Below are 6,000 nucleotides of genomic sequence, written 5' to 3' on the forward strand. Positions count from 1 at the left end.
CTGAAGTGATCTTGTTTCAGAGTGCTGAAGAAGAAACTGAATACCATTTTTTCTGTAAGGTTAGGATTTTAAAAACTCTGCTCAGATCAGTGGTGTTCTGTGTCACTAATAAGCTGCTAGGAACAGGAAGCACTCCTACTCAATTTGTAAAATTAATTAGGATTAATTAGCACAGCTGGAGGTAACAAATACAAACCAGACATACAGTCTGCTGTCTTCAGGCATGGTTAAAGTCACAATTTAAGCTGGGGAAGAAATGATTTTGTGCTTTTTTATTCACAGTGCCTGTACGGTGCCGTGTTTTGGTTTTAAGAGAAAAACCCTGTTAACACACTGATGTTTCAGTTGTTGCTGAGCAGTGCTGCACAGAGCCAAGGACATTTTAGTCTTCCAGCTTCTCATACTGTCCTACCAATGAGGGGACCTGAGAGGGCACAAGGAGCTGGGAGAGGACAGAACCAGGTGACCTAAACTGACCAAAGTTCTGTCTATATGGCATCATGAAAATAATGATAACAATAATAATAATAATAATAATAATAATAATGAGAAATAATTGAGAAACTGTGGTGAGCTTCCTTCAGAATCTTGAAATTGTATTATTTATCACTTCATATCCAATAAATGCTCCCGTTCTGTTGTTTGCTATCTCTGGAGATTAGTTTAATGTTGTCACTTTGCTGTGTGATCTTGGCTTATGATATGATAAAATCACTGGTTTGGAAACTAATCCGGTGCTTGTACTCAGCCTTTCAGTCATATTTGTGTTTCTGGAATCACATTTTGGAGCCTGTTAATGATTACACTCTGCTTTGTCTTCTTTGGGAGCCTGGATGTGAAGGAGAAAACACTTTCCACTGATTCCTCACCACCCTTTTCTCTTTCACATTTCATTTCTTCCCATAGGCTAGTTACAATAGCTTTTAAGAATTTTGAATATCCCCTGAATGTTCCTATTGGTATGACTCCTGAACGTATTCCAGGTTTTCTTTAAGATTCAACAAAGTTTAAGAATGTCACCCAGAGATCTGCCCTGAGGCTGAACAGTTCTGGGTGGCAGGGAGTGTGGGATGCTATGGGCAGAGAGGTGGGCATCCCCAGAGGTTTGGAATCTCACTCCTGAACAAATGCAGAATCCTGAAGAACTACCAAAATATCTGGAAAAGTATTGCTGACATCCTGGCACTTATAGCACTGCAGTGTGCTGTGGCCTGGCCATGCCCACCAAACTCTTTTTAACAACATTAATCACCTCATGATACTGTGAAGTGTTGACCAGGAGACTAAGATTCAAGTTGCAGTGTTAGAAAGCAGGTTTTCTTTATCATCAGTGCTGGATAGTTGGGTGATATTCTCTTCCCATCATTATGTCAACATCACCGATTAAGATATTAGAGAGCATTACCTCCCTGTCTTCCATGTGCCTTAGCACAGCTTCCAGGAGGATCTGTTCCACAGTCTTCCCCATCACAGAGATGAGACTGACAGGAAAGTAGTTCCTGGGCTCATCCTTTTTACCCTTCTTAAGAATGGGTGTGATGCTGCCTTTTTCCACAGTCAGAGGGCACCTCACCTGATTGCCACGGCTTTTCAAATATCATTGAGAATGGCTTGGCAATCACATCAGCCACTTCCCTCGGGACCCTGGGATGCATCTCATTGGAACCCGTAGACTTGTGGATGCTCAGGTTCCTCAGGTGGTCACAAACACGATCATCGCTCACAGTGGGAGGAACATACAAAAAATTCCTCTTCCACAAAGACAAACATTTGAGGGCTGTGCAGTGAGCAGTTGTTAGGGAAGACCGAGGCAAAAACATTGTTAAGCCTTCTTGTTTGTTGTTACCAGCCTGCCTGTGCCACTCACCAGGAGGTTGCACCCTCCTGGACTTTCCTTTTCTGACTGAGGTACCCATAGAAGCCTTTCTAGTTCTTCTTGGCATCCTTTGCCACGTCTAGTTCAGATTGGACCTTGGCTTTCCTGACCCATCCCTACACAGCCAGAATCTTCCTTTTGATTTTCCAACAATACTTCCCTGTTTCCACTGCCTGTGCATGCCCTTCTTGCACTTCAGTTTGACCAGCAGGTCCCAGTTCAGCCACACCATTCTTGCCTTCCTTTTCTGACTTGCTACACCCAGGGATGGAGAACTCTTGTGCCCTGAGGAAAGCTTCCTTGAAGATCTGCAAACCCTGCTCTGCACCCCTACCTGTGTGGACAGTTTCCCAGGGTGCTCTGTTGATTAACTGCTCCAAGAGCTGGAATTTGGCTTTTCTAAAATTTGGCTTCCTTCAACTGGGCTATTGGCCTCACCTTTAATCCAGGCATTTTGCCCCTAGGCTAATCATTAGCAAGCCTGATTTTATCCCCTTCGCCTTTCAAATCTAGTTTAAAGCCTTATCGACAATCTCTCCCAACTCCTGGGCCAGAATTCTTTTTCCCCTTTGAGACAGGATCCTTCTTTCACCAGCAGGCCTGGTGCTGAATAAGCTGCCCCATGAAAGGAAAAATATTCCTTCTGTGTCACCAGCCTCTTAGCTAAGTATTGATAAGGTGGATGAAGTGGCTGGCTGACTTTGAAAATATGCAGAAAGTATCTTTTCTCCATTATGGCCTGTGTCCTATCTGTGGAGAAAGAAAAAAAATAAATTTTCTTACCCACCACTACAAACTATACCTCAGCTACTAGAAGGAAGCATCCCTCTGCTTGGCAGAGAGGGTGCGGTACGTTCACAGCATGTGCCCTGGCCACTGCCCTCTGGAACTTCTTCGAGTGCCTGAAAGCCCTCTGGCAAAGAACCTTTTCCTAGCACCCAGCCTGACCCTCCCTTGATGCAGTGCCATGCCATTCCCTCAGCTTGTGTCACTGTTAGCAGAGAGCAGCAGAGCTGCATTTCAGACTTACTGTTTAATAAGACATAGTACAATAGTGCAAAGAAAATTAACTTTGGTACAAAAAGTGTATGCTGATATTTACATAGTAGAAAAATACTGATAGTGTCCCAAAATCTGGCTTTAGAGCTTACGCTCTTTCACGGTGTACTGTGCAGAGAAAGGAAAAAAATGAAGTCACATTAATCTTCACCTCTGAAAAGGGTGGCAAATATAGAAATAAGCATATTTAGATGGCAGACTGTCTGGTGACCACCGATCTACCCAGGGAACAAACAGATAAAGTAGTATTTCCTTGTGGGTGTCCTTTCTGCAGTTATACTTTGACACTAACCTGAGCACCTGCCAAGTAAACAGAAATCACAATTCTTAGGGGAATCAGCAAAGCTGCGGGTACATTCATCCTCAAACATATTTTTTCCCTACTTCTCATCCTCAAATGAAGGAAATTGTACAGCAAAGAGGTTGTAGCTAGTTTTAGTTACACAACTGTAACTGGAATCCCGGTCTGAAACTTGTTCTACTGAAAGAGAATTGTTTGGTTTGAATTCCTGGTTCCATACCAGCACATTCAGTACCAGAACAATGACAAACAGTACATGCAGTCACTCTATTTGGCATTTTCACAGAATCACAGAGTCAGAGAACTCTGCCATTGGTCAGGGCTGCCACACACTTTGACCAGGGCCCCATCCAACCTGTTCTTGAACACCTCCAGGGATGGGACGTCCAAAGCTTCTCTGGACTGCTGTGCCAGGGCCTCTGAACAAAAAAATTCCCTCCAGCCTAAATCTACCCTCTCTTAGTTGAACCATTCACCTTTGTCCTGTCACTATCAGACCATCTAAAAAGCTGGTTTCCCACCTGCTTATAAGCTCCCTTTAATTACTGGGGGGATGTAATAAGAACCCCCCAGAGCTTTCTCTTCTCCAGGATGAACAAGCCCAGGTCCCTCAAACTTTCTCCATAGAAGGGATGTTCCAATCCTGTGATCATCCCTAAGTCTGCACCCACTCCAACAGCTCTATAGCTTTCTTATGTTGGGGGCCCGAGGCCTTGATGCTTCCAAGTGCTCACAAGGCCAGAGCAGAAGGGGACAATAATTTCTCTTATCCTGCTGTCATCACTCTTTTAATGCAGCTTTGGATACTGTTGGCCTTCCCAGCTGCAAGCATACACTGCTACACATTAAGGTTATCATCCACCACAACCCCCAAGTCCTTCTCTGCAGGGCTGCTCTGAAGGAGTTCTACTTATGTTTAGGACTGCCCAAACCCAGGTGCAGCACCCTGTGTTTGGTATTGTTGAATCCTCCTTGGCTACCATCCCTTCCTTCTGTTGTATCAACAGCACTACTCAGCTTGGTTGTTGCATGCAAACTCACTATGGGTGCACTTGATCCCACTGCCCAGGTCACTGCTAAGGACGTTAGAGAGCACTGTTATCAAGATTAGGGATCTTGATATCAAGAACGTGGCTCCACCCAGCCCAAAAAGCACTCATTCCACCTGCCAGTGTGAAAGCAACGGAATTCAAATTATATTATATGCTTCTCAAAATTACAAATACAAAAATCATAGAATCAGTCATAGAAGAGTCTGGGTTGAGGGGGACCACAACGATCATCCAGTTTCAACCCCCCTGCTATGATCTAAAATCTACCCCTGCAAGTTGTCACTGACTAGATGCCAAACACGCTGCCATTCAGGATTCATGCAAGGCATTGTTAAGGGTCTTTCTCAGCGGCGTAGAAGCAGGAGCAGAAGATAGCTAGAGGAGAACGGCCAGCACAGAGCAGCAGGTCCCCTAGGATCGCAGCCTTCGAGTTAGCGACTGTGCACAAACCAAGGCACCCTGACTGAGGATCGCCATCAGCAAGGTGCCCCGACGTCAGGCTGCAAGGGATCGCCGCGCTTCAGCTCCAGCTCCGGCCGCCGTCGGAGCCCGGCTGCCCGAACGCAGCCGCTCGAGCCAGAGAGCACGAGCGTGGTGCTCCACTGACCTCTAGCGCAGGCGATGCTGCAGGGCTTGGCACGAACCGCGCCGCGGAGCTGCGGGCCAGGCGTTATTCGCCTGGCAGCCTCAGAAACCGCGGTGCAGCCTTACCGAGCCAGCCGGCTCCGATCTTAGAGCCGCTCCGCCAGGTGACTGCAGAAATGCAACGGTGCTGGCCAAAACGCGCTTAGTTGGCGTGCGAGAATCCCGGCTCGGGCTTATCCAAGGAGGCTCGACGATCACAGCTTCCAGTCCTGCACTTCACACATAGTTCCAGGCAAGAGCAAATTAGCTGCCCTTAACACAGATCGCGCTCCTTTCACCTCCTAGTAAGAAAACAACAGAACCCAACGAGCGCCAGCGCCCGGGACTCGTGCAAAACAATTGCTGAAGGGCACTTCTCAGAAGCACAGAAGCACAAGGCGATTAGAAGATAACGGCTTGCGCGGCGCGGCGCGGCCCAGATCGGAGAAGTGCCGCTGCTGCCCACGCTTTGTGGCCGCCCAGGGCGGTAGGGCAGTCACCGTCTGTGGAGGCGTTCAGAAACCACGCGGATGTGGCACTGAGGAACGCGGGCAGTGGGCGCGGTTTGGGTGGGCTGGTGGTTGGACTCGGCGACCTTAGAGGTCTCTTCCGACCTTGACGAGTCTGCGATCTACGATTTGCACGGCGCATAGCGGCCTGCCGCAGCCCCGCGGGGACGCTGAGCGGAGCTGTGCTGCAGCGAAGACGCTAGAGGTCACTGCGACACCACAGAATGCCCGTCAGTGGAGGAAAAGGAGCGGGGCTGTTAACTGGCAGCCGGCAGAACGCCCAGCAGAAGCACGTCCAAGTGGCACAAAAAGCCAATGGCTTCCTGCTTAATAGCAGACGTAATGTAACGAGAAGAACAGGAGAAGAAATCCTCCCCTTTTAGTGCTGAGAGTCTCGTTTGTCACTAGCAGACTTCGAAAGTCAGGTGAATTCAAGTTTCCTTGCCCTCACAACTTTAGTTGTGAAAACGTCACTGACTTCAGGAACAAGCCAAGAGAAATTAGAGGCACAAGTAGGTACCCATACCACTGAAAATCACGAAATGCTTTTGGACTCCGCTGAAGAGCGCAGAGGCAACA

Source organism: Tympanuchus pallidicinctus, unplaced genomic scaffold, assembly GCF_026119805.1.
Source record: "Tympanuchus pallidicinctus isolate F22 unplaced genomic scaffold, pur_lepc_1.0 scaffold4, whole genome shotgun sequence".
NCBI lineage: Eukaryota > Metazoa > Chordata > Aves > Galliformes > Phasianidae > Tympanuchus > Tympanuchus pallidicinctus.